This window comes from Mesoplodon bidens (assembly GCF_964165515.1).
Source record: "Mesoplodon bidens genome assembly, contig: HAP1_SCAFFOLD_620, whole genome shotgun sequence".
Lineage (NCBI taxonomy): Eukaryota > Metazoa > Chordata > Mammalia > Artiodactyla > Ziphiidae > Mesoplodon > Mesoplodon bidens.
This window is the reverse complement of record NW_027671397.1, coordinates 103599-130389: the sequence shown is the minus strand read 5'-3', so window position 1 is coordinate 130389 and position 26791 is coordinate 103599. Positions and strand designations below refer to the sequence as shown.

Genomic DNA, 26791 nt, shown 5'->3' with positions numbered 1-26791 from the left:
GGTTCTCCCCACTCCTGGAACTGGGGGGAACACAACTTATGCTTTTGTCCTGGAGAGAAATCTTGAGGGTCCGGGATAACGGTGGCCACTTCCCTTTCCACTGCCACGGATCAGTTTAGAAAGAGCACGGGCTACAGTTCTGGCCGAGAACACGTGAGGGGCGTTCTGTTGGGCGCTGCTACAAGCTTTCCTCACTTTTAAAAAGGGGAACAAGGAAGGGAGGGAGCTGCTCTCTGCCCTGCACCCTCCGAAGGTTTGGGTGCTCCGCGTACAAGAGGGGATTCTTGCTGCTGCTGCTGCTGCAGCCGACTTGCAGACGCTGGCCACTGCTGGCAGGCCTTGACTTCACCGTGGAGCCACTGGCACCACCACGTGTCCTGAGAGCTTAAACCTATGTTGACTCCTCTGTTATTCCGGCCCAAAGCATACGCACTATAGACATCTAAACTCACCTTTTTGCTGCTTTATCACTCCTACCTTCCCGCTCCTAAAATGTAAGCTCTGTGAGGGGAGGGGCCTGTCCCTCCATCACTATGTCCCCATCACGTGGACTGGGCATTGTCTGGCACAGCTACAGCAGGTGCTTGATAAATGCTGGCTGCATTAACGTATGAGGCTCCTCCAGGGCAGGGACTCAGTCACTGTGGCTTCTGGGAGCGGCAGGGGCTCAAAAGCCTTCGCTGGATCAACAGGCAGGGAAGCCAGAAGACGGCTGCTTTAGAAACCAATTTAATAATATATACAAGGAGAAATGTACAAAAACAACCTAACAAAGGAGATGCAACAGGGCTGGAGGTGCCCGTCCCAACTAGCTGCCCACGCAGAGGGCCGATGCCAGCCCCTAGCTCGCCCTCCTCCTCCTACACTTGGAAGGGCTCCACGGGCCACCTTGCCCTGACAGTGGGATCCACGTGGTCCTGAAGCCGGTGCCACTTCATGTGGGCATTCCGACCCTTGATCTTGCCAAACACCCTGAGGAGGCACCAGAGGACACAGGGGTCAGAGCAGGGGGAGGCGGGTAGCCCTGAGGGGGCCACCCCAGAGGGCTGAGGGCTGGCGTTCTGGGAGCATCCAGGGAAAGGGCGGTACCTCTCACACTCCCGGCAGGGAAAGAAGCCCTGGCCCTTCCTGCTGCCCGGCAGCTCAGGGGTCCGCTTCGAGCTGGTGTTTGGGCTGGAGTTGGGGATGGACTCCCTCCTGTAACTCTCAGTAGTCCTCTGTAATTCGGGGGTTGGACGGTGGCTGGGTTTCCTCCGAGGCCTACGAGTGACCTGCACAGGGGGCAGAGGTGATGAAAGGGTGCTGACCGCCCCGCCGCCCTTCTAAGGGAGAAGCAGGTGTCCAGAGCGTCCAGACGTCCCGGGGTGCACCCCCCCCACCGCCACCCAGCTTGGATGAGCACCGGGCATCCAGATCCGTGCTGAACTCCTGAAGCCCTACCACGAGACCCTCTACCTTTGCTTCTGTCCTGTCTGCTTCACCCAGCTCTCTCTTGACCCTCTTTTCCGGCACTGGGGCTCGGCCGCAGTCAAACTCGATCATTTTCTTCTGCATGTAGTAGAACTCGACACACTGGGCTACTGTTTTTGTCTGGACCTAGTGGAGGAAGACAGAAGCCGGCTAAGGACAGTGCCTCAGGAGTAGCAGTGAGGATGGCCTTGACGCCCTAAATCCCCTCCCCATGGGGCCAGCCGCCACTTTTTGAAAGCCCTCCTGAAACGTCTCTCCCCTACGGCTTGGTATGCTCCTCTGCTACGGCGGACAGAGAATCACAAAGTCCTCCTGGGGATGAAGGAGTTCAGAAAGAAGCCAGCAGAGTCAACACCATCTAAGCTCTGCACACTCTGAGCAACAAGGCTGGCCCAGGAAGGCTTCTCTCCAGGAAAACGCACACAAAGGTACACACGAGGACGCTCACTGTGACATCATGTGGAGCCACATGTCTACCGACAGGGACTAATTAAAGCAGAGTGTCCTTACGTGGTGGATACCTCATAGCCTTATGCGACAGCTAGGCAGAGCCCTCCAAAAAACTGAAGAGGGAGGAATACTTCCCAACTCAGTCCATAAGTTCAACATTTCTCTGACACCAAAGCCAGACAAAGATATTACAAGGAAAGAAGGCTACAGACCAATGTCCCTCATGAACAGAGATGAAAAATTTTAAACAAAACTTTAACGAACAGAATCCAACAATATATATATGTATATATATATATATTTGTGTGTATATATATATATATATATATATAAAGGACAATATACCATGACTAAGTGGAGCTCATCCCAGAAACGTGAGGTTGGTTTAACAATCGAAAATCAATGTAATTCATCATATTAAACTTAAAAAAGAAAAATCATATGAGCATCTTGATAGGTGCAGAAAAAGCATTTGATACAATCCAATGTCCATTCCTGATGGAAACTCTCAGCACAATAGGAATAGAAGGAACTTCTCTTCAACCTGATCAATGATACTTACAAAATCCCTACAGCTAACGGTGGAGTGGTTTCCCCTCAAATATCATGAACAACACAAGGATTTCCACTCTCACCACTTCTACTCAATACTGTACTGGTGGTTCTAGAGTGCAAAAAGGCAAGAAAAAAAGTAAAGGCATCCAGGTTGGAAAGGAAGAAATAAAAGTGTCTTTATTTACAGATGATATGACTGTCTATGTAGAAAATTCAGTGGAATCCACAAAAAAGTTACCAAAACTAGTAAGTTAGTTTGGCAACATTTCAGAACACAAGATCAATATAAAAATCAATTTTATCTCTATACATACTAGCAACAAACCATTGGAAACTGAAATAAAAAACAACTCTATAACATCATAAAAATCACAAGTACTGGGCTTCCCTGGTGGCGCAGTGGTTGAGAGTCCGCCTGCCGATACAAGGGACACGAGTTCGTGCAATGGTCCTGGAGGGATCCCACGTGCCATGGAGCGGTGGGGCCCGTGAGCCATGGCCGCTGGGCCTGCGCGTCCGGAGCCTGTGCTCCGCGGCGGGAGAGGCCACAATGGTGAGAGGCCCGCATACCGCAAAAAAAAAAACCAAAAACAAAACAGAAAAAAACCAAGCCCTTAGGAATAAATCTGACAAAAAGTATGCAACAACTGTACTCTAAAAACTTCAAAACATTGCTGAAAAATTAAAGATTGAAATCGAGAGATATACCCTGTTCAAGAGGCAGAAGACTCAATATTGTTAAGGTAACAACTCTCCCCAGTTGACGTATAGAGTCAAAAACAGTACCAATCAAGTTCCTAGCAGGAATTTTTATTTTGAAATTGACAAGTTATTTCTAAAATTCATAGGGAATTAAAAAGGATCTAGAATACAAAAAATAACTTTGAAAAAGAATAACAAAGTTGAAGGACTAACATTTTCTAATTTCAAGACTTAGAATAAAGCTACAGTAATAAAGACAGTATGGGGATAGCTTAATAAAAGACAAACAGATCAATGGAACAGAATACAGGGTCCAGAAGTAGATGCATATATATATGGCCAACTGATATTTAACAAAGGTACAAAAGCAACTGAGTGGAGCAAGTATGGTCTTTCCAACAAAAGGTATTGGAATAAATATCCATATGCAAAAATGAACTCACCTCGCACCCCATACAAAAATAAACTTACAATGGATCATAAATCTAGAAATAAAACCTAAAACTATAAAACCTCCAGAAGAAAACACAGGGGAAAATCTTTGTGACTTTGGGTTAGGCAAAGATGTCTTAGATACAACACGAAAAGCACAGTCTATAAAAGAGAAACTAGTAAGTTATGCTTAAGCAAAATTTAAAACTTTTCTTCAAAAGACACTGTTAGAAGACTGACAAATGGCATAATGGAAGAAAATATTTCCAAAGCATATATCTGGATAAAGGACTGGTGTTCAGAACAAAATAAGAACTCCTACAGCTCAATAAAAACACAGACACTCCAATAAAAACAGAGGCAAAAGATATGAACAGACAGCTCACCAGAGAAGGTGCACATATAGCAAAAAAACACAAAGATGCTCAGCATCATTAGTCATTAGGAAAATGGAGTCAGAGGCTACTGTACACTCATTAGAATGGCTAAAATTAAAGAGACTTAGCATACCAAGTGTCGACGAGGGTGTGGAGCAACTGGACCTTTCATAACCAGCTGGTGGGAATGGGAAGTGGTAGAGCCACTTTGGAAAACAGTTTGGCAGTTTCTTAAAAAGTTAAACATACATCTACTGTAAGTTACCCTCATTCCCCTCCTAGGTATTTATAATCCCAACCCCGTGTCCGCAAAAAAAAAAAAAAAAAAAAAAACCAGTACATGTCCGTACAAAGACTTGTATGTAAATGTGCAGAGCAGCTTTATCTGTAGTCATCAGTAACTGGAAACCACCAACAGGTGGATGATTAAATGAACGGTGGTCCGTCCACACAGTGGTATACTCCTCAACAGTAAAGGGATGAACTATGGGTACACACGACAACATAGATGAATCTCAAAATCATTAGGTTGAGTGTAAGAAGCCAGACAAAGCAGATCACATGCTGTATGATTATTCCATTTATATAAACCTCTAGAAAATACTAACTCATTTAGAGTGACAGAAAGTAGACAAGAGTTGACTAGGGACCCGGGTGGTAGGAAGGAAGGGTTGCAAAGGGGCAGGAGGGAACTTTTGGGGGTGACAGATATTCTCATTATCTTGATCATGGTGGTGGTCTTACAAGTGTATAAATATGTCAAAAACATTAAATCTTACACTTTGATTATGTGCAATTTTGCGTACATCAAGTTAAAAAAAGAGCAAACTAATCAGCAGGATATTAAGTATATGATGTCATCCTTTTTTGAGAAAGTGCATATAGGTGTGTAAAATCCGTATGGGCAGTAAATACCTGTCAGGTTATCAATCAGAAGTAGGATTGTGGGGAGGGGCCTGGAGGCCAAACTTTGAACATAGGATTCATTTCTGTACCATTTCAGGTTGTTCCAAGCAATGGCATTGTAGTTGTCAACTGTTCACAGCATGAGCAGAGTATCGCCCCTGACAAGCCCTGCAGTTCTAGCGCCTCGGCCCTGTGAAGGAGCCTTGTCTACACCAGCCTGCCATGTTCGCCTTACCATCTTGTGTATCAAGTAGAAGTCCTTCTTGTAGGCACAGAACGCCTTCTTAAAGAGCCTCTTCTCCATGGAGGTCCAGATGTCCGAACCTATTGGAGAAACAGCCAAGAGGAGGAAGGCTGTTTCTCCTTCTGGGACCACAGCCACGGCTGAAGTGCAGACTCCCCTCCTTTTTCAGGCCACCGAGCGCCAATTATATGCCAAGATTTCTGCTAAGCCCCTTACTTGCTTTATCTCACACAATCCTCACAAAAACCTTAGCAGGTAGGGGCTATTACCATCCCCGCTTGACAGGTGCAGCAACTTGAGGCTTCCTCTGGTTAAGAGACTTGCCAAGGGCAGCCGTGGGCCCCTGGTTGCCTGACTCCAACGCTGGAGTGCTCAACTGGGAAACCTGAGCCCACCCCAACCTGGCACCCCCCTTCTGGCCAGGAAGAGCCCACGAGGGAACCAGTGGAAAGGGGAAGGTTGGATCCAACTAGAGAACAGCACCCACTGAGTCCCCCAGAGAGGACGGGCCCTTCTGGGAGGGCAGGTGTAGGCCCCAAGAGAACTCCGGGAGGCACGTGCAGAGCTTGCCATGGAAACTGACTGGCTCGCAGGGGCCTCAGCCAGGCCAAAACCACGCGGGCAGCCACGCTCGTTACCTGTGTAGTGATAGTTGGCGAGAGGGTGAGTCCGTGGCTTCTGGGGTCCTCTCAGTAAGAGGGTCTCCAGGGCAACCTGGAACGACAGGGGTGGTGGGCAACTCTCTGAGGGAGGGAAGGTGAGGTAGAGGCCCGCCTTCATTCTTTCATTCATTCAGAAAATATGTGCAGCCCTCCCTAAAGCCACCCCTGCCCCAGGGCGACTCAAAGTGTGGTCGGTCTGTGGACTGGCCACCAGCTGTGAACCACTTGGGACACATTGCCTACAGCACTAAGCGGACTGTTGAGTGCAGCTGACGTTACCTTTTTCATAGCAAGATTTACTTGATGACCAAACAGTGTGTGGACTTATTCTGGCACAAGCTCCTTATTTCTTCAGGGAGCAGCATTTGGAGTGGCACTGCCCCCGCCCTAACCCATGTTATGGTCCTCATAGCACTAACCATTATCTATCACTTTTAAAAAATGTATTTCATGTGCTCACTCTCCTAAAATGTAAGCCCTGCAAAGAGAGGGCATTTGTCTTGCTCAACAGCATAACCCTGGTCAGGACTCGCTATGCAGTTTGCAGGACCCAGCGCAAAATGGAAACACGGGGCCCTGTGCTCACAAACTATTAAGAATTTCAAGATGGTGGCAGCAGAGCATTAAACCAAGAATGGGCCCCTGAGCTGGCCCCAGCCTGATACCATGACATCACCAGGTATCAGGAGGACCCAGTAAATGTGTGCTGATTACTCTGCTGAGCACCCACCACGTGCCAGCCACTGCCTCTCAGCTTGAGAAAAAGCACCGTGTAGCCCTGACTCTTGGGTCTCCAACTCGGGTGACGTGACTTCCTCTCCCACTACACACAGTTGGACTTCTTCATTTTCTAAACTTCAGGATTGTGAGGAGGGTCCTTGGAGGAGGCAGAGGCATTTCTGTTGCATCAGAGGTTTTCATACACCATTTTTAATCCAAAAGTTAATGTTCAGTAAATAAACCAGATTAATGCAGGCCCTGAGTTGGTCCTGCTAGGCACCGCCTCCCCAGTGCCGCGCTGACATGAGGTAACGCCGGAGGAACCCTGGTGCTCTGCTGTCACCCCAGATAAATAACTGCTTGAGCCCGTATGTGTGCATTTCCCCTACGTTCAAAAGGACACCACCAGTCCCAAAGCGACCAGGGAGAAGGGTGGGTGGCCAGCCTTTGGTTCTCGTGAGCTGCAAAGCCCCAAGTAGAAGGCACGTGTCTTGCGCCTAGAGCCCCTGGCCCTAAGAGAGCAGGCAGCTTCCCACAGCTCCTCTGAGCCCCCCCTCGCCTGCACCGCACCTGGATGTTGCCCTGGGCTTCATGCAGGCAGTGCAGAGCGAGCTCCAGGTTGGTGCCCCCGCCCGGCATCACGCTGGAGCAGGCCACGTTGAAGAGCTCCGTCACTGTTTCCAGCAGGCAGCCCGGCAGCGGGAAGGAGAGGAGACACAGAGGGTCAGCAAGTGCCAGAGAGGAAACCTCCCCAACAGCACAGATGGGGCGGGGGGCTCCTGTCACCATCTCCCTCATCTCTCTGCTAAAAGCAGGCTGAGGGAAGGGAGGGACAAGGAGGATGGGCAGAAACCCTGCTCCTGGCACCCGCTCTGGATGGCCTGCCCAGCTACTGGGTGAGAGGAGAGGTGGGCCAAGGGACTGCAGCACAGCAAAGCAGTCCTGCGCTGAAGGCCAGCTCTGCCCACCCCACCCCCGCCTGGGGATCACTGCTTCTTGGTCAAGGTGAGAACTGGGAGGAGAAAACCCTTGGGGATGGAGGAGGGCCCTCGGGAACCTGGCCCCAAAGTCTCAGCCACCTCTATCCTGTGTTTTCGGGTTGGTCATCACATCTCCCCATGGCTTCCAGACCAGAGTAGCTACATGCTCGTCACTTCCAGCCAGTGATCTGTCCTGGAGCTCTGGGATCTCAGCCTGAAACTGGCTTCCTATGTTGATGTGTCTGAAATGAGGCCACACACACGGACATAGAGACATATGTGTGTGACCAAGATGGGAAATACAAGAGAGATGTGCGGTGAGCCCTGCTCAGCAGGGCTGTGGAACCCACCTTTTGGCCATCTCTCAGACACAGGGAGTGCTCATCAGCCCAGTAGACACGCGCAGGTATTCCAGAGACCTCTTGAGGGATACTTCCTTCCTTCCTGCAATTTGCTTTATCGCCAGATTTCTGGCTTCAGGCGTTTGGGGTCTAGGACAGGGGAGGTATGTGCTGATACCTGGCATTCTTCTGTATCCAAGGTAACATCCAAGCTACAAAAGAGTATCTCATTGTGCCATCATCAATTCTATCTAGAACCCCAGGGTGCTGGGCATTCTGTCCCCAGAGATCCAACTATGGTATGTCTGGACAGAAGGAATATTGGGGAAACGCCTGGAAAAATCCACCACTTCTCTCCTAGGGAGGCTCTGGATCTAGACCTGACTTTCCCGTGATGAAGGCTCCCTTGGGAAAAACCGACACTGGAATGCAAGGAGGGTAAAAGCATCCCCACATTGCAAGGACCCTCAGGTTCTAAGTCTGTTCCAACTCACGGTTCAGTGCTGATCTTGCTGTTGTCCTTCACCACACTGATGCCAAAAGAGCCGTCCATGTGATCTGGAAAACACCCAAAGAAGAGCCTCAAGAAGACTGGCTACAACTGACCCATGAGGCCCTTTTTGCCTGACTTTCCAGAGCAGCTAAAAGCAGGCTCTTCAAGATTGCATGGTATACACACACTACTGTATATAAAATAGATAATCAACAAGGACCTACTGTATAGCACAGGGAACTATACTCAATGCTCTGTAATAACCTCTATGGGAAAAGAATCTAAAAAAGAACAGATATGTGAATATGTATAACAAAATCACTTTGCTGTATACCTGAAACTAACACATTGTAAATCAACTCTAATCCAATGTAAAATTGAAAATGACAAAAAAAAAGATTGCAGGGTATGGAGTTTCCTCAAAAATTAAAAGTAGAACTACCATATCATGCAGCAAACCCACTTCTGGGTACTCATCCAAAAGAACTGCAGTCAAGACCTCAAAAAGATATCTGAACTCCCATGTTCACTCCAGCACCATTCATAATAGCCAAGATGTGGAAACAACCTAAATGTCCACTGACAGATGAGCACATAAAGGAAATGTGCCATAAACATACAATGAAATACCATTTAGCCTTAAAAGGAAATTCTGCAATATGCAACAACATGGATGACCATTGAGGACATTATACTAAGTGACATAAGCCAGTCACAGAAAGAGAAACACTGCATGACTCCACTTATATAACATATCTAAAGTAGTTGACTTCATATTGATAGAATCAAAGAGTGGAATAGGGGTTACCAGGGGTTGGGGCAGTGGGAAATGGGAGGTTACTAATCAATGGGCATAAAGTTTCAATTAATCAAGCTCTAGAAATCTGCTGTAGAACATTGTACCTATAGTCAACAATACTGTACTGCACACTTCAATATTTGTTAAAAGGGCAGATCACAGATTAACTGTTCACATCACAATAAAATAAAATAAAAAGATTGCATGGAAGGGGGATAAGACTTCTGAAAAAGTAGAGTAAGGAACTGGGCAAAACAACAGATTTACTGACAAAAATCATTAAAAAAAGAAGAACAGTAAGCTAAAGTCTCTGCAAGTTGTCCTAAAGGCATACAGCATTTTAAGAAATACTCATTCAAGAAAATCTACTAAATCGTGGGAAGAACAGTGAGAGTCTGTGGCACTGGAGCCATGGCCCACTCCCTTACCCACCTAGCCCCCAGCTCTTTGTAATGGAAGCTCTACCCAGGTAGGTGCAGCCAAGGAGATGGGGACTTCTTCTTCCCCTGGCTCCCATGCTTAAAGAATTAAAGTAAGATAAAATAAAAATTTCTCATCAAAGAGAAAATGCCATCAAGAGATGGAAATTATTTTTTAAAAAGAAACAAATGTGGACTTCACTGGCGGTCCAGTGGTTAAGATTCCACGCTTCCACTGCAGGGGCCACGGGTTTGATACCTAGTCGAGGAACTAGGATCCTGCATGCTGTGCGATGCAGCCAAAACAAAAAAAAAAAAAAAAAGAAGAAGAAGAAGAACCAAATGGAAATAATTCAGGGGTTAAAAAAGTACAATAACCAAAATAAGGCTCAACAGTAGATCTGAGCTCGCAGAAGAAATGATCAGCAAACCTGAAGATAGAACAATGGAGACTATGAAATCTGAAGAAGAGAGAGAAAAAAAATGCAGGAAACTGAAGAGAGCCTCAGAGAAATGTGAGATGTCATTAAATGCAACAATATATATGTAGTGGGAGTACCAGTAAGAGGGGAGAAAGGGACAGAATATTTAAAGTATTAATGGCTGAAAATTTCCCAACGTTGATGAAAAACAATATGTATATCCAGCAAACTCTACAAACTCCAAGAAAGATTAAACACAAAGAGCTCTACATCCAGACATAACATAGGCAAAATGTGGAAAGCAAAAATAAAGATAAGATCTTGAAAGCAAAAAGGGAAAAACAATTTGTTACACACAAGGGCACTACAGTAAAATTAACAGCTAACTTCTTAAGAGAAACGATGTAGGTTACAAGGCAATGGCATAATATATTCAAATTACTGAAAGTAAAAGAGTGTTAACCAAGTATCTTATATTCAGCAAATTATCTTGCAAAAATGAAGGTAAAATAAAGACACTCCCAGATAAATAAAAACTGAGGATAACTGTTGCTGGCAGACCTGTCTTACAAGAAATATTGAAGGTGAAATATTATTCAGCCCGCAAAAAGGAACAAAGTACTGATACATAGTGCAACGTGGATGAAACCCAAAAACATCATGCTAACTAAAAGAAGGCGTTCCTAAAGGACCACATACTGTATGATTCCACCCATATGAAATATGCAGAATAGCCAAAGCGATAGAGACAAAGTAGATTAGTCGTTACCCATGGCTGCCGATGGGGAGGATGGAAAGGAGGGACTGCTAATAAGTACAGGGCTTCTTTTGGGGATGATGAAAATTTCTGAAAACTGATGGTAGTGATGGTTGCACAGCTCTGTGAATATACTAAAAACCACTGAATTCTATACTTGAAAGGGATGAACTGTATGGTATGTGAATTATATATCCCTAATAAAAATAGATACTAAAGAAAGTCCTTCAGATTGAAAGCAAATGACATCAGATGGTGAGTTGAATCCAAACCAAAAAAAAAAAAAAAAAAAAAAGCGAAGCGCTAGTAAATATGGGTAACTATAAAAATCACTATGATTACATATTTCTTTTCGTTTCTTAATGGCCTTAAATATAACTGCATAAAACAGTATGTATTGTGGGCCTGTAACATACAGAAATATAATATATGTGACAGTAACTGCACAAGGAGCACAGCTGCATTGGAGTAAAGGAGTATCACCTCAGACAGTAACTCAAATCCACAAGAATAAATGAAGAGATCAGAAATGGTAAAGAAGAAGGTTAATATAACAACCTCTATAAATCATGCTTGCTTTCCTTTATTCTCTCAGTGTTTTTACACGAAATAAAAGTATATAAAGCAAGAAACATGACCAGTAAGGTATTACTGGGTCTCTCACATGTAATCGCAAAAGAGTTAGAAGGAAGAGAGCTAGATAGGAGCAGTGTTTCTATATTTCACTGTTAATGAGTTATTACACATCCTAACAGATTCTGATAAGACATATATTTTAAGTCCTAGAGCAACCACTAAGAAATGACTAAGAAAAAGTGAAAAATTAACAGAATTAAAATGCCACACTAGAAAGTACTCACTTAATACAAAAGAAAGCAGGAAAGGAGGAACAGAGGGAGAAAAAGACATGTAATATATAGAAAATAGAAAGCAAAATGGCAGATGTAAATCCAACCATATCAATCTAACATTAAACAAGAAGGGATTAAACAAACCAATCAAAAGGCAGAGTTTGTAAGACTGGATAAAAAACACATGATCCAACTAATGGTGTCTAGAGGTAACATGCTTTATTTTCAAAGACACAAATAGGCTGAAAGTAAAAGAAGAGAAAAAATATATATATACCAAGCAAACAACAACCAAAAAAGAGAATGGAATGGCTATACTAATGTCAGGCACATTAGACTTTAAAACCAAAAATATTACTAGAGATAATGATAAAATTATTGTAATAATGACAAATGATGTCACAATCACATCCTAATGGTAAAAGGTCAAGCCGTGAGGAAGATGTGACAATTACAAACATATACACACCTAAAAACAGAACCCCAAAATACACCAAGCAACAAACGACAGAACTGAAGGATGAAATAAACCATTAAAAAAGAATAGTTGGAGATTTCAATACTTTCAACAGTGGATAGGGCAACTAGGCAGAAGATCAACAAGGAAATTGAAACTAACTAGACAAAACAGACAAAATACAGCATTCCACCAAACATCAGTAGAATACATTCTTCTCAAATTCACATGGAACATTCTTCAAGACAGACTGGATTCTAGCCCATATAACATGCCTCAATAAATTTTAAATTTTAAAATAAATTTAAGGGAATTCCCTGGCGGTCCAGTCATTAGGACTCCACGCTTCCGCTGCAGGGGGCATGGGTTCGACCCCTGGTGGGGGAACTAAGATCCTGCAAACCGCACAGCACAGCCAAAAAAAATAATAAATTAATTAATTAAATAAATTAAATTGAAAAAGAAACAAAGTATGTTCTCTGACCAAAAGAGAATTAGATTACAAATCAATAAAAGGCAGCAATTTGGAAAATTCACAAATCTGTGAAAATTAAGCAACACACTCATTAATAGTCAGTGTATTAAACAAGAAGTGGAATGATAAATTAGAAAATACTTTAGCTGAATGAATATAAAAACACAACATACTAAAACTTACAAAATGTAGCTAAAGCAATGTTCAGAAGGAAATCTATAGCTGTAAAATGTCTGTATTAAAAAAGAAGAAACATCTCAAATCATTTATGGTCTACTGACTTTCCACAAAGGTAGCAAGACAGGGCTTCCCTGGTGGCGCAGTGGTTGAGAGTCTGCCTGCCGATGCAGGGGACATGGGTTCGTGCCCCGGTCTGGGAAGATCCCACATGCCGCGGAGCGGCTGGGCCCGTGAGCCATGGCCACTGAGCCTGCGCGTCCGGAGCCTGTGCTCCGCAACGGGAGAGGCCACAACGGTGAGAGGCCCACGTACAGCAAAACAAAACAAAACAAAACATGGTACGAGGACAATTCAATGAGAAAAGAAGAGTATTTTCTAGTGCTAGAAGAACTGATACATACATGCAAAAGAGTGAATTTGGACTCCTACCTCATACAGTATATAAAAGTTAACTAAAGATTGATCGCAGGCCTAAGAAAAAGTTGGACTTCATCACAATTAAAAACTTGTGTACTGCAAACCATATCACAAATAAAATGAAAAGACAACCCACAAAACAGGAGAGAATTTGCAAATCATATATCTGATAAGGGGCTTGCATGCAGACTATATAAGGAACTGAGACAACTCAATAATAAAAGGATAAGAATTCAATTGAAAAAATGGGCAAAGGATCCGAATAGACATTTCTCCCGAGAAGATATACAAATGGATAATAAGCACATGGAAAGATGCTCAACATCATTAGCCATCAGGGAAATGTAAATCAAAACCACAATGAGGGGGCTTCCCTGGTGGCGCAGTGGTTGGAAGTCCGCCTGCCGATGCAGGGGACGCAGGTTCGTGCCCCGGTCCGGGAGGATCCCGCGTGCCGCGGAGCGGCTGGGCCCGTGAGCCATGGCTGCTGAGCCTGAGTATCCGGAGCCTGTGCTCCACAACGGGTGAGGCCACAAACAGTGAGAGGCCCACGTACCGCAAAACAAACAAACAAACAAACACCTCACAATGAGCTACCACTTTACACCCACTAGGATGGGTGTAATAAAAAACACAGCTAAGAAGTGTTAGCAAGGATGTGGAGAAACTGGAACTTTCATACAATGCTGGTGGAAATTTAATATGACCCAGCCATTTTGGAAAGCAGTCTGGCAGTTCCTTAAATGGTTAGATATAGTTACCCTTTGACCCAGCAATTCCACTCTGAGTTATATACCCAAGAGAAATGAGGACTTATGTCCAACAAAAACTTACACATAAATGTTCTTAACGGCTCTGTTTGCAATAGCCAAAGGACACAAACAACCCAAATGCTCGTCAACTAATGAGTGGATAAATAAAATGTTGTCTATCCAGAGAATTCAATATCATTCATCCATAAAAAGAAGTGAAGCACTGATGCATACTACAACATGAACCTTGACAACATTATTCTAAGTGAACAAACTAGACACAGAATGTCCCGTAATTTATGATTCCAATTACATGAAATGTCCAGAATAGGGAGGCCCATAGAAAAAGTAGGTTGGTAGACTGGTGGTTGCCCAGGGCTGAGGACTTGGGGGCTACAGGGCCTGTGTGTCACCGCTCGTGGATATAATCTTCTGGGGTGATGAAAATGCTCTAGAATTAGATTGTGGGATGGGTGTACAATCCTAAGAATACACTAAAAAATCACTGTACACTTTAAATGGGTGATTCATATGGCATGTGAATTATACCTCAATAAAGCTGTTTAAACAATTACTCGAAAGGGCAGGCAGAAGGGTGGTTAGGCTAAATGGCGTCTATTTTCTTTCTGGCTACAAAGTTATAAGCACCTAGAAGGCTGCTGGTCCCAGATGGTCCTGGGATAGTTCTGAACAGCAACGGGACCCCCGGAGCAGACCCAGGCGTAGGCCAGAGAGAGTGGCTGGACCAAATTCTACAGGGGGCGGGGGTCTGGCCCCCCGCAGGCCCATCATGGGCTGATCAAGCTCACTCACCAAGCATGGCGCTGATGAGCCTGTCGGGACGGGCCCGGGCAGATGTGGAACAGAGAGTGTTGAAATACAGCCCAGAGCCCTCCCGGATGGGGCTGAGCATCGGGGGCGGTGTGTAGGGAGGTCACTGGGACAGTCCCTTCAGGAGGTGGTCCATCAGGAACACGGGCGAGCGCAGGCAGCTCTGGCGGCATCCCCCCGGGCCCGGCTCCCCAGACATGGAGGGCGGAGGAGGGATGAGCAGTGCCTTGGGCCGGAGGAGCTTCTTCCGCTTCCTGTGTTGGCTGCTCTCCTTGATGTCTCTCTCTTCCCCGTCCTTCTCCTGACCCTGGAGAAGAAGAGACTTCAGAACCACGGGGGTCACCTGAGGCCACCGGCCCCAAACCTCAGACCTCAAGATGGCCTGAGAGTGGGAAAGGGTACTGACCAGCCAGATGCACACCCAGCATGGCCGTGCCCAGAGTCCTCAGCGCAGGAAGCCGGGCAGGGCCACCACGCCTGAGCCAGACTCCAGACCCTAAGCCGGGCGACATGTGACGCTGGGGCCTTCTCAGGCACCCACACCCCCCAAGGAGGGCCCTCACTCAGACCATTTTGGAAACTCATGTCCGTTGTTAAAGTGACTGGCACTTAAAGTGTGGGGGCCAGACAGATGCAACAGCATGACAAAAGGAAAACCTGTTGCCCTCAAAATGACAGCAGCTCCTGGGAGACAAACAGTGGGCTCCGTGCACCCCGTACCCGAGTCCAGCATGGACTTCTCCAGGTGGGGTCTTCCGGCACAGGCTGAAGAGACGACGCCTTGACCTTGCTACACTCTCTCTTACCTCCACACAATCTCCCCTCCTCTCTGCCCATCTTACCCCTCCTCATCCTCCAGCTCTCAGCTGCAACGCCCCCTTCCTCAGGCAGGGTCTCTCGTGCCCTCGGGGCTCCCACAGCTCACTCTCCCAGCCCGGCCCGTTCTGGGTCCTCAGTGTCCGGGGATGGGTCTATCTACTCCGCTGGGCTGGGAGCCCCAGGAGACGGGGGCAGGCCTGTTGTGGTCGCTGCAGTGTCCCCAGCCCTGCCCAGCACAGGGCCAGACACAAAGGAAGTTCACTGGAGGTTGAAGGGATGAAGGAACATGCAAATCAAGCTCTTCTGGAGTCAGGATTTGGGGGCTTTTCTCACAGCTCCCACTGGAAGCTGGAAAGCAGCTGGAAGGAAGTGCACCCACCTTGCTCCCCGGGGGATGGTTCGCTGGAGCCACTGGCACCGACACTGGGACCACCAAAGGGGCTGCGGTCATGTTGTCCAAGGACTTCCTGCCTCCCGGGGAACTCTGCCTGTCCCCCTCTGGCCTCAGCACCTGTCTTGGTGGCTTGCAAAACTCCATGCCACACACCTACACACAGAGCAGAGCCAGCCCTTTAAGAGACACAGTAGGTAGGGAGCAAGGGGCCCCTCCAGAGCAGCACAGCCCTGACTCCCGGCCCCCAGCCAGGCTCCCCGCAGGAGGACGGCTCCATCCTGAGATGAATGGCAGCTTCGAGCCCCTTCACCTGCGGCTCCTGCTTCCCTCGAGGTGACGGCCACTGGTCGCTGTGAAAACACATGTGGCTGCTCAGCCCTCTCTCTGTATAAAACATCTGGCTGCAATTCTTGCAGACGTAAGTGCTCCTTGGCTCTGCCCAGTCTGTGGGACCACCATTGTGCTGGTTACTGTGGGGAAGAAAGGGAGAATGGGACTCCGTCCCCAAACACTGATCCTCTGACAGACAGCTTTGGACGAACCCTAAAGAAATGGACATGATGCCCCCGATTCTCCGTGGCCTGGTGCTCGCCGCTTCAGGAGTGAAGCATCCAGAGCTCGCTCACCCAGGGCCAGCACATCAAAGCCACCAGAGGACTCCCGAGGGGCTTCTGAACTTACCAGCCACCGGCCATGTTCTCCTCCTTCATCGGGTCGGGGAGCCGGTAGATATTTCCACCCTGAAGACGAAAATACATCTGAGCCAACATATCAGAAATGAGATGCAAGAGTGAAAACTCTAAGTCTTGGAAGAAAACACAGGTATAATTCTTGGTGACCCTGGAGTAAGCAGTGGTTTCTTGGATGACTCCATAACCAAACAAAAGACAGATGTATTGGACTTCATCAAAACTTACAACTTCTGTGCTTCAAAGGACATCATCAAGAAGTGAAAAGACAGAATAAGAGAAAAAAGTTGCAAATCATGTATCTGATAAGGGACTATGTAGATTTATGTATCTGTGATACATAATGAACTCTCACAGCTCAAAAGTAAAATCACAACCCAATTTAAAAATGGGCAAAGGGTCTGAATAGACACTTACCCAAAGAGGATATACAAGTGGCCATTAAAAGATGCTCAGGATTATTAGCCATCGGGGAAATGCAAATTAAACTATAATGAGATTACCATTTCCCACCCACTAAGGTGAACCAACTGGACAATAACAAGCGTTGGTGAGGATGCAGAGAAACTGGAGGCCTCATACACTCTGGGTAGGGATATAAAACAGCACAGCGTTTTGGAAAAGTCTGGCACTTCCTCCAATAGAATTACCCTAGAGCCCAGCAATTCCCCTCCAAGGTATTTCCCAAGAGAAATGAAAACATATGTCTAAACAATAATCTGTACGCAAATGTTCATAGCACCGTTATCACAATGGCCAAGAAGGGTAAACAACCCAAATATCTATCAGCTGATGAATGGATAAATAAAATATGGTGTATCCATACAATGGACAAGTTACCAGCGATAAAAAGGAGTGAAGTTCTGACCCGTGCTACAGCACAGAGGAACTCTGAGAACATCAGGTTAAGTGAAAGAAGCAAAAGACACAAAAGGCCACGCAGCGTTAGGATTCCAATCACATGAAGTGTCCAGAATAGGCAAATCCATGGAGACAGAAGGGAGATGCATGGTTGCCAGGGGCTGGGAGGGATGGAGAGATTGCGGGTGACAACCAACGGTGTGGGGTGTCTTTTTGCGGTGATGAAAGTGTTTTGGCAAAGAGTGGCGATGCGTGCACGACCTCGTAAACAAACTAAAAACTACTGGATGGTGCACTTCAAGATGGCGAATTAGATGGCACGTGAATATTAAAGCTGTGAAAAAAAAAAGAGGGGGAGGTAGCTGTGGTGTGACAGGAAGGATGCTGGACCTCGGAACATCACGAAGAGACGTGGCCAAGCTCTCTGCACCCAGGACCTCATGGGCACGATGTGGGAGGACCCAAGCTGCTCCAAAAGGGCGGACCAGTGCCAGGCCTGCAGTAGGGGCCAAGTCGGACTTGTGGACCTGTGATTCACAACCAGAATAGACACAGCATTTCACGTACAAATATCAAGGGCAAAGGAGCTCTGCCTTTACATGCTCTGAAGAAGTGAAGGAGGCAAATCCAAAAGGAAGCGAAAGGCAGAAAGAAAGCAAATAGCAAAAGTTTAGTGAAGAAACATGATGCAAAGTGTCTCTGACAACTCTAAAGCCCTGTTCTGTTTTGTGTGTGTGTGTTGCAGGGCGGAGGGTGATGGGAGGAACCATCACTTCTCTGGACCTTCATTCCCCCCTCTGTAAACAAACTGCATCTGAGGATTTGCTGAGGTTAAATACAGTGCCTGGACAAGTCAGAAACACGGACACAGGTAAGGACGAGACTCTGCCTCCCGCATGGTCAGGTCCCGTGAGAGGGCCCTGGTACCTGGATCCTGTTGAGTATCATCAGCCTGGACTTGGAGTCCCAGGGGGGATCCGCTGGAGGCCCGGCCAACGACGAGAAGGAGGCCACGGCTACCTGGCTTGGAGAAGCCGCACAGCACATATCCATTTTCACTTTCTCCTTCCGGAAGCCTGGAAAGCGCTGGGCCCTGGAGTTGCCAGAGAAGAGCCTGTAGCCTCCGCCCCAGGAGCAGGCCGGGCCCTCTCCACCTTTTGTGGCCCCGGAAGCCGTGCCATTCTCAGCCTGGGCCTGCTTCCCTGGGAGGTGGGCTCTGGATGGCTCCTCCCCTCCTAACTGGGTCTGACGCAGGCTCCCGGGGGAGATGTCCCCCAGGCCCAAGGTCCCTTTCGAGGATCTCAACTGCTTGGCCAGAGAGGAGATGTCTGGCTTCCCAGGAGGGTCCAGGGACGACGCTGTGAGGGCAGGTGGAGCAGCAGCCACTTTTGGTCTTCCCTTTGTGTCCTGCCTCACGCTGCTGGGGGAGGCCTCTGTGGGGAAAGAGGGTGTGGATTTTCTCCTGCGGGCTAGGGATCCCTCTGGCTCAGGGTTCATGGGGCCAGCATGCAGAGAGTCAACAGTGGGCGCCATAGGTGGGGGCTGCTGGGGCCACGGCCCCTGCAGTGACTTCAGGGCAACTTGCTTGCCGTCGGGTGTGGGAAGCTGGGAGGAGGCGGCAGCCACCTGGGTGTGGGAGAAGATCCGCTGGGACTTGGTCATCATCTGGAACCCCTGCATCTGCTCGTGGCTCACCAGAGACTCCTGAGACCTCAGGAACAGCTGCCGGAAGAGCGGCGGGGCATCCGACGGGAGGCCGCTGGACTCTGGGCCGTTCTGGGGTCCAGGCTCACCAGGGTTCTGCCACGAGAAGGAGTCGCAGTCGAACTTGCTCTTCTTGGAAGCCCAGGAGTCCTCTTCCCGGCTGGTGCTGGCATATCTGGGGTCACCCGAGGCTTCCCCCGGTGCCTTCAGGAGCGTGGGAGGGAAAGGCGGCGTGTCCTCCACACCGGTGCCCCGGCTGGGTGAGGGCTCCCCCGCAGGGGAGTCGCTGCTGAGCCCGGGGCAGGCCCGGAGCCCTCCTGGGACGGCACTGCAGAGGGCTTGTGGACGACAAACATACTGTTTCCTTAGCTCTTAGGGCAGCCCGACAGGTTTCGGAGCCACTGGAAACTGTGGTCTCATGGCTGGGAACTGGCGGGGACAGTCAGGCCACGGAACAGAGGCAGGCAGGCGGGCAGGGGAGCGCCCTCGGGCCAGCCCTCCAGGGATGATGGGGGCTGGAGCAGCGGCAGCTCCGGCTCGGCTGGGTAGGGGCCGCTGTTCTCCGCTGCATGCGAGTGGACAGCCGTGAACACGTCCGTGGCAGGCTCCTTCCATGGGGGCCAGGGCTCCTCGGGAACCTCAGTGCCCAGGGCTCCTGGGGCCGCCGGGGTGCCGGCTGGGCCCCAGAAGGAGGACCCTGACGAGGGCAGGGAGGAACAGGCCGTGATCCTCCCTTCGCCGCTGTCTGAAGGCCCTCCCGGGGCTGGCCTGGGAGAAGGGATCTTCTGGCAGACGATGCTGTTCATGATACAGCGCAGGAGGTCTCGGTTGGGCAAGAGGGAGCTGGGGGATGGGGCTTCCGGGGGCACCAGGGACCACAGGCTCGCGGGTGCGGGCTGGTTGGCAAACTCGTGCGCGTGGGGTGAGTTCCCGCAGGGCTCCTCCTCCGGGGGGGCCTACTTGAGGATGCACAGGCCGTGCTGGACCTCATAGTGCCGGCGCACGGAGCGGTAGTCGCAGTAGCTCTGGCTGCAGCCCTGCTCAATGCACACAAAGGGCTTGGACTTCTGGTGGGTGAGCGTGTGCCCGGTCCTGGAATCACATGAGGAGAAAGTTAGTGGGTGTCTTGGCGTGGGTCACCCACTGCAGGAACCCAGGTGTGTCCGCAGGGGGCAGTAGCATCGCAACTCAGAAACTGTGCTCAGACCCTATGAGGAAAGACCCCTGCTAGGGCCAAAGCCCTCTGGAAGGGGGAGCTCTTGCCCTCACCCCTAAGCAAACCCCTAATCTGAGATTTAAAAAATCAGCGGGAGCCAAGTCAGAGTTCCCCAAAGTGGGTTCCTAAGGAACACCAGTCTCCAAAGTTGCTCCCTGAGGACTTGGGCTCAGCTGGCAAATAAGTTTGGGAAAAACACTCTTTACTTCTTGGAGGTTCCTAGGAGCAAACTGAAAAGCCACAGAGCAGATAAAGAGAGATCTGTTGAACTTTCCATGTCTCTCAAACTTATTTGCCCACAAAACCCTTTTTTTAAATAGACCCGTTTAGCATCCCCGAGAACCAGAGAACCAGAGTTCTGAGAACGCACCTGAGGAAATGCTAACTTGGGGATGATCCTTCCACGAACAAAGGAGTCTTTGCCTTCCCACAGGAGTCCTCCAGACAGCTACCTGGGAGCCCCACAGCAACAACAAGAAAAAGCCAAATTTGCCTATAATTTCTGCAAATATAAACGAATACAAGTATGTATTATATTTACATCATACTTATACCTGCATTAATATATTATAAATATAAACAAATGGGTAAATCACCCTCTGGGTACCCAACAATCCTACTCCGGATGGTTCTAATCAATGGGACCCAGTAAATAATGAAACCCTTTCCCATACGTGGACCCTTGGCCTCCATCTGAGGGAAGCAGCAGAGAGGGCATCTGGAGACCCACTTTCTAGCCCTAACTCTTACCAGCTTGTGACAGGAGTAAATCATTTCCCATCCTTAATGGCGAGAGGGGAGAGGATACAATGAAAGTGGGATTCATCGAAGCCTCAGTAAAGGCTGGGCGAGCTGTAAACATGCAAGGGATCGTCCTCTCCCACTTACGAGTCTCTCAGTTTGAAAGTCTGTCTCTCCTCCCTCGGCAGCAAGAAAAGCTTATCATTTCTAAGACATGAAGAACAAACGGGATTCTGCTGCTCTTACACTGAGCTTGCTTTTTAAAGTCAAGTTTTAAAAAAAACTCGAGTTAATAAAAGGGGGAATTAAAAAGGGAAAAAACAGAGTGAACACTCCATTGCCATGTTTTAGAAACAGGCATTTCAGAACCCCTCACGCCCTGGTGTTATCCCAACATATATTCCTCATGGAGTGCATATCTGTTCTGCTCAGACACCTACCAGGGACTCTGAAACTTTCTCTACACAGTTAGCCCAACTCCCTCCATGACAAAATTGCCTCAGGAGTGTGTCTTTAAAGCAAATGGGTCCTGTCTGCAAATCGCAGCGGCGCTCTCCTCACTGGAGTGAGTCTGGAGGCTGGGGAGGGCGGGCTGTCCGGGGCAGTGTAGGCCCTGCCCCCCACCCCAAACACTGGCCGTGGGAGGAGAACAGGTCGCACACACCTGGGACACCCGACGGTGGGGGGCGGTGCAGGTGGATGGGAGGGGATGCAAAAGAACCGGGAACACGCCCAGCCCCCAGCAGCCCCCTGAACAGACATCCCGACCAGACTCCTACATACAGGTGGTCCTGACGCTTAAAGGCCTTCCTGCAGATTTTGCACACGTGTCTCCTCTCCTGGCTGTGCGTCAGGTAGTGCTTGCTGAGAGAACTGGCGCTGCTGAACACCTTCCCGCAGAGGCTGCAGTCCAGGAGTGGGTTCTGAGGGGACCTGTGCTGCCGCTTTCCTTTCCTTGTGCTCCCAGACGTGGCCCTGCCTCCTTCGTTAGCCTCTTTGGGCACCTTGAGCACGCCTAGCCCCAGGTCTAGACAGAGGGAGAAAGCACAGGTTATGACATCCGGGGACATTGGAGCCCGGGCGCAAGCACTCTACCACCCTCGGACCAACTTCAGCAGCTGAGACCAACTCAGGGAGTTGGCCGAGAACCCCAACTTCAGCAGCTTCACTCGCAGAGAAGACCAGGCTTAGCACCAGGTGAGGGGGAGAAGGGACCCTGGTCAGGCCACCCCTCCAGGGCGGCACCCAATCTTCAAGCCACACTTGCGGGGGGTAAGGGAGGGGACAGCAACAGTCTGAGTGCTTCCAGGACACAGTGACTGGACAGGCAGGACTTCATGACGGTAACATCAACAGCACACTTGCAAGTGCAATCCAGAAATGCACAATGCAAAATCTTAGAAAAGTTTAAGTCCTTTCTCCCAGCCAATTCCACTCTGGTTTTTTAATTAAGGAAATTAAGGCAGATCTGTACAAATTAACGGAGATCTTGCAGTGAACTGCAAGCGAGTTAACTGCAGCATTATTTTTCCTGGTGAAATGTGAGAAACCACCTAATAACTGACACGAGGGCAGGTGGGTGACTGCATTCTGGTCTCAATGGTCTATGGCGCAGGCATTTAAGATACAACTGTAGGAAAATATCCATTGACGTGAAAGGATGTTCATGCTGTACCACTAAGTGCTGTGCCACTAACAAGAGGATTGTTGAAAAACGGAATGATCTAGTCTTTGAAAGGGAAAAATAAATTTGAATAGAAACAAACAGAATGGGATTGATTGGTAGCATCATGGATCAACTTAATTTTCCTTTTCCTATATACCTGAATTTTCCATGTTTCTCTACTCCTTGGGTAAATGAGTAGTTTTTTTTTATAATTTCATTTTTGATTTTTTCTCTTTGACCCATGAGTTATTTTAGAAGAGTGTTCTTTAGTTTCCAAATACTTGAAGACTTCTTTCTCTTCTTTCTTTTATTTATTTATTTATTTTTGGCTGCATTGGGTCTTCATTGCTGCGCGAGCTTTCTCTAGTTGTGGCGAGTGGGGGCTACTCTTTGTTGCGGTGTGTGGGCTTCTCATTGCAGTGGCTTCTCTTATTGCGGAGCATGGGCTCTAGGCTCACGGGCTTCCGTAGTTGTGGCACGCGGGCTCAGTACTTGTGGCTTGCAGGCTCTAGAGCGCAGGCTCAGTAGTTGTGGCGCATGAGCTTAGTTGCTCTGCGGCATGTGGGAGCTTCCTGGACCAGGGCTCGAACCTGTGTCCCCTTCACTGGCAGGTGGATTCTTAATCACTGCGCCACCAGGGAAGTCTGCAATAAAGTATTCTTAAATTAACATATGTACTTTTGTGTGTGTGTGTGTGTGGTACGCGGGCCTCTCACTGTTGTGGCCTCTCCCGTTGCGGAGCACAGGCTCCGGACGCGCAGGCTCAGCGGCCATGGCTCACGGGCCCAGCCTCTTCGCGGCATGTGGGATATTCCCGGACCGGGGCACGAACCCGTGTCCCCTGCATCGGCAGGCAGACTCGCAACTACTTTGCCAACAGGGAAGCCCCACTTTTTTTTTTTTTTAACACAAAATGCTACTCCACACTGAATAGACTATAGTATAGTGTAAACATAACTTATGGGCACTGGGAAAGAAACAAACAAAACTCCTATGATTGGCCTTATGGTGGTGGTCTGCAACCGGACCTGCAGTACCTCTGAGGTATGCTGATACTTGAGTGACGGCAGTCAAAACTGAGAGCAGAGATTCTCTAACTCTGGTTTCATTAAGAAATAGCTGGTGAGACTGTGTTAAACATTCAGGTTCAAACACACCTAGTGCCCAGATCTTAGTTTTTAATACTGTTCTCCAATAAAAGTAACCAGGGCTCCTTGGATAAAGGGCTGGTTCGAAGACTGGGCAGGAAATTATACAGGATGTCCTTAGAGTATCTTGTAGTTCCAGAACAGAAGTCTCTCAGCCTCCATCTCGTTGTCTCTCTCTCTCTCATACACACACACACACACACACACACACACACACACACACACAAATGGGGTATGTCAAAGAGACACAGGAGCCAACTGAAAGAGCTCCCAATAGTCAAAGCTGGAACAACTTGAGTAACAAAGTAGCACTGGATAATAACCCAGTCTATAAACTCTCCGTGAGCCCATGCTGATATAAATGAATGACTGAACAAATAAGTAAATGGCCGTGCATGATTCCAAATAATTTGTGTGGCTATTCTGCCCTCAAGAAGTTGAAGCATGACTCTTCACACCTTACGCATGAACTGTGCACAGTGACTTCCTTCCACAGATGACAGTATTGGGGGCGGGGACTAAGTTTACAGCGTAGAAACATGACAAACATTGTCAGCCAGGTGGTGGAGGTTCACGTCAACAGTGACAAGTCACACTGACACCGTGCACCCTGAATACCATGTGAGGACAGTGGCACTTCACTTCTGTGGTCTTCCTCCCCCTCAGATCATAAGAAACGTAAGACAAACCCCAGCTGAGGCACATTCTCCAAAATACCTGACCACGGCTTCTCATGACTGTCATCAAAAACAAGGAAAGTCTGGGAAACTGTCACAGCCATGAGGAGCCTAAGGAGATGTGACAACTAAATGTGATGTGGCGTCCTGGGAGGATCCTGGCACAGAAGAGGGACATGAGGTAAAAACTAATGAAATCTGAATGAAGCATGGACTTTAGTTAATAATAATATAGCAATATTGGTTCATTAATGGTAACAAACGTACCATACTCATGTAAGATAAGAATAGGGGAAACTGAGTGTGGGGTATATGGAAATTCTCTATACCATCTTCCCAATTTTTATGCATATCTAAAAACTAGTCTTCTAAGAAAGTTTCTTTAAAAAATTTAAGTTCCAGGGCCCTACCTGCAATGATTCAGATTAGGAAAGTCTGTGGTGGGGTACAGGAATTTGCATTTTTCACAGGACCCCTAGATGATTACAATGCAGATAATTTGGGGTTGAGAAAACACTGTTTTCTGGGGGTGGAGTTTGGCTGGGGGGAGGTCATTCATAAGAAACCTTTGCCCAACTCTCTTCTTACATTCAGAAATTCTTCTGGACCACACACTTGTGCTTGCCACTGTATTCTGACAGCAGATAAGATGGGGGTGAGTTTGGATAACCACAAACAGTTTGGGTTCCCTGCCCCTCTAAGCAGCACTATTGTAAAAGCTTCCAATAGTTTAAAGCGGTTAAGTTTCAGCTTAATTTCTTACACAGCAATAGATAACGAATATACCACCCGACCATGAAGCCAGAGACTTTCATTTCCGGTGTCATCAGGCTTCACTTGTTATGGAGGGTGGGACCCACACGGTGACAGCAACAGCATGAGTGCTCAGGTCATACGGGGCACCTGCCAATATGCGATTTACGTTTTTCTCATCAAGGCTTCCCTGGTGGCGCAGTGGTTGAGAATCTGCCTGCCAATGCAGGGGACATGGGTTCGAGCCCTGGTCTTGGAAGATCCCACATGCCACGGACCAACTGGGCGCGTGAGCCACAACTACTGACCCTGCGTGTCTGGAGCTTGTGCTCCGCAACGAGAGGCCGTGATGGTGAGAGGCCCGCGCACCGCGATGAAGAGTGGCCCCCGCTCGCCGCAACTAGAGAAAGCCCTCGCACAGAAACCAAGACCCAACACAGCAAAAAAACAACAACAAAAAGTTAAAGGGTATTCAAAACAAACAAACAAACCAGATACATGGGGGTAGGCATTTTCCATCCCAGTTACAGAATGAGAAAACTGAGACTCAAACAGGGAAAATGACTTGCTCAAGGTGGCAAAGAAGGAAGAAGAGCCAGGCTGTAAATTCTGGTTCATCTGATGCCAGAGTCCTTTCCCCAACCACAGTGACCGCACCGCCTCCAACTCAACTTCCTCCTCTGCTCCTCCTCCCTCCCCGTCTTTTCAGATGGACTGAGCTGAAACCTGGCCCTTCTGTGAAGCCTCCTGACACCACCGTTTGCCCTGCTCCCCTAGCCAGTCCCTCCGAAGGCAGCACACAGTTACAGACACAATCACGCCTTTAAGCCATCAATCCTCTGAGGTGTCCCTCTTCCTCATCTCAGTTAATAGCATCTACTCAGTTGCTCAAACCCCAACCTGCCCTGCCACCCTCCATCTGTCCTTTTCCTTACCAGCTCTCCCTGTGACGTGTGACCCATCAGCAACTCTGAATCTACTTCTAACGTGATCCCTAATCCTTGCGCTTCTGGCCTCTTCACTGCTACTCCAGCCCAGGCCACCATCTCCGCTGAGAGCCTTCCAGCTACTCTCCAGGATTCCCGTCTTGCCGCCCACGGCCCCCACACAGCAGCTAGAGCTTTGCACAGCCTCCCCTGGTTCCCATGGCAGAGTCTGTGCTTTGCTTCACCGGGGCCTGGAAGTGGGTCTCAGCCTCAGCAGCCTCCTCAGTGTGGCTTCCCACCCCCGCGCCATCCACCTGCCAGCGTCTGCCACTCCGTCACTCCCTCGGACTTGGCCCCCTGCTGTACTTTCCTCATGTCACTTTGTGGTGGACACAAGGTCTGACTCCCCAGTGGCCATTTCTGCTTCCTCTTCTTTTCCTGGCAAATGGGATTCCAGTTTGGATCGGGTTACAACAAATTTGAGGGAGCACACTGGTTCTCCCCA

At 48.3% G+C, this 26791-nt stretch overlaps 1 pseudogene across 1 annotated transcript; it reads right to left on the bottom strand.

The window, feature by feature from the left end:
• Positions 1-634: 634 nt before the first annotated feature.
• Positions 635-26661, bottom strand: LOC308611448 (zinc finger protein 541-like; annotated as a pseudogene). The gene is made up of 16 exons: positions 26601-26661; positions 21900-22143; positions 18383-20284; positions 16587-16645; positions 16216-16375; positions 15891-16058; positions 14675-14999; positions 8334-8397; positions 7598-7740; positions 7089-7192; positions 5775-5850; positions 5128-5216; positions 1456-1596; positions 1090-1271; positions 772-972; positions 635-650 (listed from the first exon to the last, which is right to left on the bottom strand). The product of its transcript is annotated as a zinc finger protein 541-like (transcript).
• Positions 26662-26791: the final 130 nt, after the last annotated feature.